The sequence below is a fragment of the Rattus rattus genome, chromosome 14, assembly GCF_011064425.1.
Source record: "Rattus rattus isolate New Zealand chromosome 14, Rrattus_CSIRO_v1, whole genome shotgun sequence".
Lineage (NCBI taxonomy): Eukaryota > Metazoa > Chordata > Mammalia > Rodentia > Muridae > Rattus > Rattus rattus.
Genome location: NC_046167.1, coordinates 72540522 through 72549651, shown reverse-complemented (window position 1 = coordinate 72549651; position 9130 = coordinate 72540522). Strand labels below are relative to the sequence as shown.

Here is a 9130-nt window from a genome sequence, read left to right as displayed (position 1 = left end):
GTGCGACAGCCACGGGAAGCAAGAGTTGTCCCAGAGAGGGTGTGACCGGCCCAGGTCCGAAATAAGGAACTGGTGGAATGTGGGGGTTGATCACAGGGCCAAGGTATTTGTGCGAACATGTTTCTGTGAGGGTTTTGGGGATGAGATCTGCATTAAATAGACTTTGAGGAAAGCAGGTTGCCTTCCGCACTGGGGGTGTGTCTGGCCAATCAGGTGAAACTCTGATTGAGATGAAAGGCCCAACTCTAGCCAAAGATGGGGGTCGAGCCGCAGCAGGAGCGTATGTGGGGTCTCATCCCAGGGCCTTAGATTTCAGGGTTGCCCGCCTCCACGGTTGTGTGGACTGATTTCTTCAAATACAACCCCGGAGGCTGAAGAGATGGCCCGTCCACTCTTCCGACGCGTGCTGACTCAGCTTTTCTGCTAGGACATCCTTTTATCAGGCGCCCTAGCCGATCTCCTACCAGGCTTAAATCTCGTCCTGCGGCAAAGTCAAGGTCAGAATTGCAGATCACGTGGTCCTCCTGCGAGCTCGAGCCCCTGTAGATCACGTGCTCTTCCTGCGAGCTCCCGTAGCTGTGTACATTGGCTTTTAAAGCACACGTCACACGGTTTATCCCTCCCAGGGAGCTTCTGCTTGTGTATAGGGGCCCAGATGTAACACGGGGCTTCCCCTAGTTTGAAGGAAGCCTGGCAAAGTGACAATTCACTTCAGCAGACTCTGTCGTATATAATACAGGGAAGACACCAAGGGGTGGAAATGTTCCTTTTGACATGAAAGTTGGAATTTTTTTATTTAGATTTATTTATTTTATGTATGTGAGTGTGCATAGGAGTCTGTGTGAGTATGTGCACATGTGTTTAAATGAGTGTATGCATATGTGCCTGTGTGCGTGTGCACATGTGTTTGTGTGCAGATGTGCATGCTTGTATGCCTGCTCTGGGGCCTGAAGAGGGTCTCAGGGGCCCTCTCCTACCCCTCGGTGTACTCCTTTGAGGTAGAGTCTCTCCTCATCCAGGCTCCCATCTTCTCAGCCTGGAAGTCAGCAAGCCCCAGCAATCCTCTTGTCTCCGCTCTCCTCAAAGCTGGGCTCACGGACGTGCATGTGTCTGGCTTCTTGCGTGCTGGGCTCTGGACTAGGCCATGTGGCTGCCCATCACACCTTTTTAACCACTGAGCCATCTCGTCCGCCCCAAATCTTTTGAAGCACCATCTAGCCCCACATCTGGAAGTCACCCTCGTCATTGTCTATGCTCTGGGGACCCAAGAGACCTCATTTCTCTATGAAGTCTTCTGCTCTGTTTTCTTTTCCTTATTGATAGGCCTTCCCCCTTACTCAGAGTAAGGATCCTCATAGCTTCCTCTGGGATTCTAGTGTAAAATGTTTCTAATCACAAAATCGCAGATGTATAGGACAAATCTCATATACAATCCCTTCCCTACTCCCTTCTTTCAGATATACTGCTATTTAAAAAGGGTTATGAATCTTTTAGGTTTGTCTAGGTCAGGGCTTCTATTCCTGCACAAACATCAGGACCAAGAAGCAAGCTCGGGAGGAAAGGGTTTATTCAGCTCACACTTCCACATTGCTGTTCATCACCAAAGGAAGTCAGGACAGGAACTCAGGCAGGTCAGGAAGCAGGAGCTGATGCAGAGGCCATGGAGGGATGTTACTTACTGGCTTGCTTCCCCTGGCTTGCTCAGTTTGCTCTCTTATAGAACCCAGGACCACCAGCTCAGGGATGGCATCACCCACAAGGGGCTGGGCCCTCCCACCCTTGATCATTAATTGAAAAAAAAAATGCCTTTCAGCTTGGTCTCACCGGGGCATTTCCTCAAGGGAGGCTCCTTTCTCTGTGATAACTCCAGCTTGTGTCAAGTTGACAAACAGAACCAGCCAGTACAAGGGTTTTTCTGGGTTTTGTTTTTGTTTTTTAAAAAAACTTTTCACTTATGTGTCATGATGATGCTGAGATGGAGGAAGATGGCGGAGATTAAGATGATGATGCTACTGCTGATGGAGGCAATGGCTTCAGGGATGGTGGCAGCTTCAGTTAGTGAACATCTGCTGAGTGGCCGCATTGCTTTAATAGAACATGCTTTCCCGTGCTAAAAAAGGCTTATTGTTTACCGCTACTGAGCCTCTCATGATCCTAAGGAAAGCCTTTTTTATCTAATTATAATCCAATTTATGTTATCCAAATTTGAAACTTGTCCCTGGAATGCGATCAGGAGTTGATGGCATCCACCCCCTACTCTTGACAAGAACTCAGGTTCAATTTCCAGTTCCATGAGATCTGACGCCCTCTCCTGGCCTCCTTAAGTACTGCACACACACGGAGCACACACATTTATGCAAACAAATGCATGCATAAAGTAAATAACGTTTACTCGGGTAATGTTTCTGGGCTCACGTTCTGATCTGCAGAGTGGAGATGTCAGGGTTTGGAGTCTGGGATGCTGGGAGATGCAAGGTGTTTGTTGCGTGCACAAATCGCTCAGATGCCTTCGGCAGCTGCCGCCTCCTGTGCCTCCTGGAAGCCCAGCATTAAGCGCCCCCATTCTGTTGCACATTGCAGAGCAGGGGGGACTTAAATATCCATCGAAAGAACAGGCGGGTAATGTGAGGGCCCCTTCTGTGTTCCTTTCTTAGATGTTTCCCTAACTACTTTCGGACATTATTTTACTCAATTTAATTTTTTTTATTGGCCTTGCAGTAAACTAGTGGGGCAATTTCAGGAGAATTGGCCACCAAAAATGCAATCATTTGCTCTGTACATCTTCCCAGGGTCCTGGGAAGCCGCACCAAATCATGGGTGTCTGCAATTTCTCTTGCTCTTTAGAAAGACAAGCCTCCTCTCAGCAGTTAGGAGCACTTGGCTTTGGAGCCCAGGAGAACCTGGCATGAATCCACTCCAGATGGGCATGACCTTGAGAAACTGCCTTGTCACTGTGAGTCCTGGTCTCTGGTGTACCCATGTGCTTGCACGGCCTTCCCGTGATCGTCCAGGTAATGTTTTTCCGGGGCTGCCTGGTATGATAGAATTACACAGCAATGTCTTGCATTAGGGTCACTTCCTGATATTAAAGACATAAATACTTTATAACTGTAGTCGCTACCACCTGATTCTCTGCCCTCTACTTCCATTCCTTGGTGACCAGAGATGACAGCAGCTGCTATACACCTGTGCTGTGTCCCCAGGCTAACACGGTCTAGGATTCTTGAAGGCTGGAAGTGGACACGTGGAGACACGGATGTTGTCTGACTGAGATTGGACGGAGGCAGGGTGAGAGCAGGACCTCTTGGGAGACATGAGTACGGGTAGAGGGAGGAGATGTTCTCAGAGAGTGGCAGAGAAAGGCACCAACATGGAAGGGACGAGAGCCCCAGATGTGATAAATATTTGGAGGGGGCCCGCCCCCTCAACTCCATTCCTCTCTCTCCTACAAGCAGGGAAATTCTGAGACTCTCCACATCCCTAATCTCAGCAGGTCTTTGATTCTCAAGGCAGGGCAGCAGGCCTGGCCTCTCAGCAGCTTCTGCCTGCTCCTCGTTCAACCAAATCCCCTGCAGTGTCCAGATTCTTAGATCTCCCATGGGCCACAGCCTATCGATCAGTGATGTCCCCACCTCCTGCTTCCAGTGCAGGTGGTAAGAGTGGAAAAGCTCCCTCCGTGTTGTGCCTGCTCTAGTCCCAGGGAGCCCTCCCTGGAGGATCTGAGAAAAGCTGCAGGGTGTGTGGAAAGAGGCCAGGTCCTGGCTCCCCGCCCCGCCCCTGCTCCCTGATGGCTTCTCCGGCAGTTTTAGATCTTCCATGATGACAGGGGGCTTCCTCGGGTCAGAAGGTCTGGGTGACCTTTCTGAAACAGGGCCAGTTTCTAGTTCTGCACACTTAACTGATCTTATGATGTCTCACATGGGCTCCCCCAGGTGACGTGGCCTGGTCTGAAAGCGTCCCTGCAGGAGAGAGTGGACGTACTCTAAGGAGATGGTTTGAAGAGTACAGGAGAGAAACTTTTCACGAAAGGACCAGGGAGCTTGTAGGTACCATGAAAGCCAGTCCTTAGTAGCTGCTGGGCATTGGTCCTCCAAGACTGACTGGGGAGGGGACAGAGCAAGCTCCAGACAGAGAGAGGTGGGTAGAGCATGCCTGGAAACAGCTTCTCTTTTTGGTAGAGGGAGATATCCATCTTCAGCAAACCTACTGTGTAAAAGGCAAGATGCCACCCTTCCCATCCCCTGTCCCCTCTCCTGGCAGAGCCCCCCATGGCAGTGCGCAACAGGAAGGAAGTTAGGAGACAAAGGGCCTTTTAGTATAGAGGACTTTGGGGGTGGAGAGAGGGTCAGGAGGTCGTTGCCACCACAGGGAAGCCACACCCCAGGGTCCACAAGAGTACCGGTGCACATCGTCCCGAACCCAGCTCTTTTAGAGGTACCCTGCATTACTAACTTTTCCATCCTCCTCACAACTCTCTGAGGCAGATGACATCAGTAGCATCCTTGTTTCACCGGAGTTGTCAGGTACTGGATTGCCTCGGATGCCACCTAGCCACAGACTGCCTTGTCCCAAGGGACATCGATCAAAGGAGTTCACCACTATCATCCTTTTCTTTTCTTTTTTCATGACAGAGTTTCTCTGTGTAGCTCTGGCTGTCCTGGAACTCTCTGTAGACAAGGCTAGCCTCGAACCCAGAGATCCATCTGCCTCTGCCTCCCAAGTGCTGGGGTTAAAGGAGTGTACCGCCGTGCATCACTCACCGCTGTTGTCTTAGTTGACTGGACTATTGCTCTGATAATAATTATGTCCAAACACAAGGTGTGGAGGAAAGGGTTTATTTCATCTTGCTCCTCCATATCATATGGGAAAGCGGCCAGGAACTCGAGGCAGGAACCTGAAGGTAGGAATTAAAGCAGAGGCAACGGAGAGAGGCTGCTTACTGCCTTGCTCCCCATTGCTTGCTTCCTTATAGCCTCCAGGCCACCAGCGTGGGGGAGCATACTGCCCAGAGTAAGCTAGGCCCCTCACATCAACCATTAGCTAAGAAAATGCCCCATGTACTTGCCTGCAGGTGAGTCTGGTGGAAACCATTTCTCAATGGAACCTTCTTCTTCTTCTTCCTACACACCCCTGGCTGGTATCTAATTGACTAAAAAAATCTAACCAGTACAACTGTGTTAGTGGTCTGAACAGTGACCGCACTACACGTCATTATTACTAAGAACACGCTTCTACTGACTAGTTCGCTGGCAAGCACTGTGCTGTGTTTTTGCCCACCCTGAGCTTTCTCACTATTTCTCTTGATGACATCTAGAGGCCATGTGGAGTGGCTGACCGCTGAGGCTTTGTGTGGTATAATACAGAGCGGCATCATGGCGTGTATCGAAGGACGTGTCTCCACCCTAAAGCAGCCCTAAGGTGCAATTGAACTGTTCTTGACCACGTCGTAAACTACTGCTTCTGTATCAGCTGGAGATGTCAACTTCCAGGGCTCCCACTCAGGCTAGACTTTAGAATCCACTGGAGCTATTTCTGATTACACTTGAGCCTGGGCTCTCTGGGGGGAACGCATTCATATCTTAGGAGTGGGGTGGGCATCGAGTTGTGGTGAGAGGTGAATTCAGCTTTGGGGAGCTAAACTTTGGCTGGAGAGAGGAGAAACTAAAGCGCTACTTGGTTCTTTGAAGGTGAGCGCTGAAACGGAGAGTTTCTTGAGGGGAGAGGAGTGGCCTGGGAAAGGTCAGAGGCCTTTGCAGATCAGAAAGGAAACCCACAAACATTCCACAGACAGGAAGCCCAAGGCAGGAGCCTGTCTGACGGCTCCCTCAGATAGGGCCCGCCACATGACAGGGCTTCGTAAATATTAACTTAAGAGAGAGTGAATGGGCATGTGCCCTCTAAAACGGCTGAACTTGTAACTCAGTGTTTCTTTGTATACTGTATGTATCCTTTCTTGTGTAACAAAATAGCACAAATCAGGTGGTTTATGGAACAGAAACCCACAGTTCTGGACGTTGGGAGTTGGAGACAAAATATGTGGAGAACAGATCCTTCTGCCCTGTGCCCCCTCCCCAGGCTTCTGTCACCATGGCATTCCTAGTAGTAGTGTTCTTTGCCTGTATCTGGTCATGTCTTTGTGAGCTCAGTATTTCCTGCTTATCAGGACTCTCGGTGATCGTCAGTCTATCCCAGATGATCTCATCTTCATCATCTGCCAAGACTGCTATGCTTGGGACACAGTTTGAACACATCTCTTCACAGTTATGCTAGTAGCTTGGCCCTCGGGATGGTGAGGCTGAGAGATGGTGAGGCCTACGTGCAAGGTGTCTAGGTCATTAGGGTATCGCCTTCAGAAGTGACCGATCGATACTGGCTTTGTGGAGTGAGCTCTCGGGAGTGCCAGTGAGTATGTGTCTGATCTCTTCCACACACGGCCGTTTCTCCTCCTTACCTACCATGTTATGATGAAACGAGAGGAGCCTTGGCCGGGGATGCCAGTATAATGGTCCTAGGATTCGGGGCCAAATAAACTTCTTTACAAATTATCCAAGCTCACATATTTTGTTTATAGAAATCCCAAATTGACCAAGACATGCTTCTTTACGAATGAGTCGATTACTCGTGCTGACTTCAGTATCTTTAGGGTGACACAGTTCATATGACCTTGTTGACTAGAGGGCTTAGACATTCAGTCCCTCCCTTTATACTCTGTCGAGTATGTGTCCTAGATGCTGCAAGACAGAATGGCAATGAGCAAAGACATTGAATACTGGCCCCCTGGCGCCAAGGAGCGCTCGGCCTCCAGAATAGCATTGCCCATAAATAGGTAATGAGAAGGCACCGAATGAGGTGGTGGAGAAGGCTGTTGAGTTTAGTCTAGGCTAGAAGTTCTCAACCTCCCTAATGCTGTGACCCTTCAGTACAGTTCCTCATGTTGTGGTGACATCCACCCAACCCTAAAATTATTTTCATTGCTATGTCATAGCTGTAATTTTGCTACAGTTGTGGATCTTGACGTAGATATCTGTGTTATCCGGTGCTCTTAGGTAACCCCAGTCCACAGGTTGAGAAGCGTTGCTCTAGGCTCTTCTGCTTCCCTCATGAAAAGCCCTCAGCACATTGGTGTTCGTTTACATCCAAGTCCACAGGCTTCTGTTTCCTAGGCATCTGGAGGGCGGTTCCTTTCTTCAGTGTAGGAAAAATAATCGGCTTCCAAATGCACGCAAAGCTTATCCTTCTGATTAAATCTTTGCAACGACTTTCTCAGAGTCTGCACCTCGGCCCCGAATGCTGGTTCTGACTCATGACTTGCCCCTGGAAGAGCACAAACTCCCCCGGGCTGGTTCTACAGTGACCCAGGTCTAAACAGCCCAAACTTTTGCCAGCTTGAGGAGTGCCTTAACCCAGAGAGTTGGAGACGCCAGGCCCCTGGGGATTTGTCTGGGCTAAGATCTGGGTGGTGTTCTCTAGTTCCATTTCCCAGCAAGGTCCCAGGGGCAGAGAGTTTCTGTGGCTTTTGGACTGTGGCACAGCTGAGCTGGGCATGTCTCCACTCTCTGCCCTTCCCTGAGCATTTTAGAACTGTTGGCAAGAGTGGAGGAAGTACCTGGTACCAAGGTTGATTTACGCCTGGGCCAGGGACATGGCTGACCTCCAGGGCTGCTCTTCATAGATCCCCCGAGGTACTGGCTTACAGCCAGCCAGCTAACTTTGCCTTGCTCGTTCCTACGACCTCCTCTCTCAGACCTGTCACTGACTTCTCCAAGTGCTGGGAAAAGAATCTAGTCTTAGTTTTACTCTAGTGTTACTGAAGAGTTTCTTGACTGATTTGGTTCATCATTTAATAAAGTCCACTACACCCTTTGTGTGTGTGCGAGAGAGAGAGAGAGAGAGAGAGAGAGAGAGAGAGAGAGAGAGAGAGACAGAGAGAGAGACAGAGAGAGAGAGAGAGAGAGAGACAGAGACAGACAGACAGAGAGAGACAGACAGACAGAGACAGACAGACAGAGACAGACAGAGAGAGAGACAGAGAGAGAGAGACAGAGAGAGAGAGTGAAGGGTGTAGGGAGGGAGGAGGAGGGAGAGAGACAGACAGAGAGACAGAGAGATTCTCCTGATTATCACCAGAGAAGACAAAAAATATATAGGTATTAAAATAAAACAGAAATATGCCACTAAATGTAGTCAAAGAATAAAGAAAGTGCTGAGATATGGCACTAAACACATGTATAATCGGAAATATTGAAAGTGAGGAAAGGGGGGCAGAAAAAGGAAATAAGGTAGATGTTTTCATCCTTTGGATGACAGCGCATCGCTAGGCAACCACTGAAGAGGGCCTGAGACCTACAATGGTCACATGGGAAGCTGCTGGAGACTGGCTCCTGTCAAGAGCTGCCACATGAAGGTCAGGAACAGGCCTGGAGTGAGAACGGAGGTTTATGTCACCTGCTGCCACAGGGAGAACATATTTGAGAGGAACCACAAGGCGGGTCAGCGAAGGGGGATGAATTGGGGAATTCTCTTAGAAACTGTGGGCTCTACTTTGGAATCCTAAGGTGGGAATAAGAAAGCAGGCTCTGCAGTGGGTGTTATCAAAGGGCTGGGAAGTTCAGTGAAGGGCAGTGAAAGCAGCTATGATTCACATCACTAAAGGGAAGGGGGTTTGATAATCTATGTGTCCACAAAATGGCTTTGCCTCTGCCTCGTTTGAAGTCCAGATGCAGTGATGCTGGGCTCAGATCAGATGCTGCGTGCGTCGAGCTGTGTTTAGGCTCTGGTGCGAGCATCACGCCCTGCCTGCTGATGAGGCTGGCATTCGCTTTCTTGTCTGTAGTAGAGAACGGAATTTTATTTCTTATTCTGGGAAAACTATACACCCCAGTGCATATACACACGTGTACATGTATGAGCGAGATATGACGGAAATTAAATAATCTAGTAGATACCATTTTCTTTGAATGGACAGGTTTTACGGTCTGTTTTGAGCTCTGAAAATTTCACACAGAAGTATGTCTGATGTCTGCTGTGATATGTGGGAATACTCACCCATGTTGGCCTTTAATATATTTTCCTGATATAAAATAATAATCATAAATAATAAATACTAATAAAAATTAAAAGCATAAGTATA

At 48.9% G+C, this 9130-nt stretch overlaps 1 pseudogene; it reads right to left on the bottom strand.

Moving 5' to 3' along the window:
• Nucleotides 1-305: 305 nt before the first annotated feature.
• LOC116883254 overlaps nucleotides 306-9130 on the bottom strand; it is a 50649-nt pseudogene continuing 41824 nt past the window's right edge.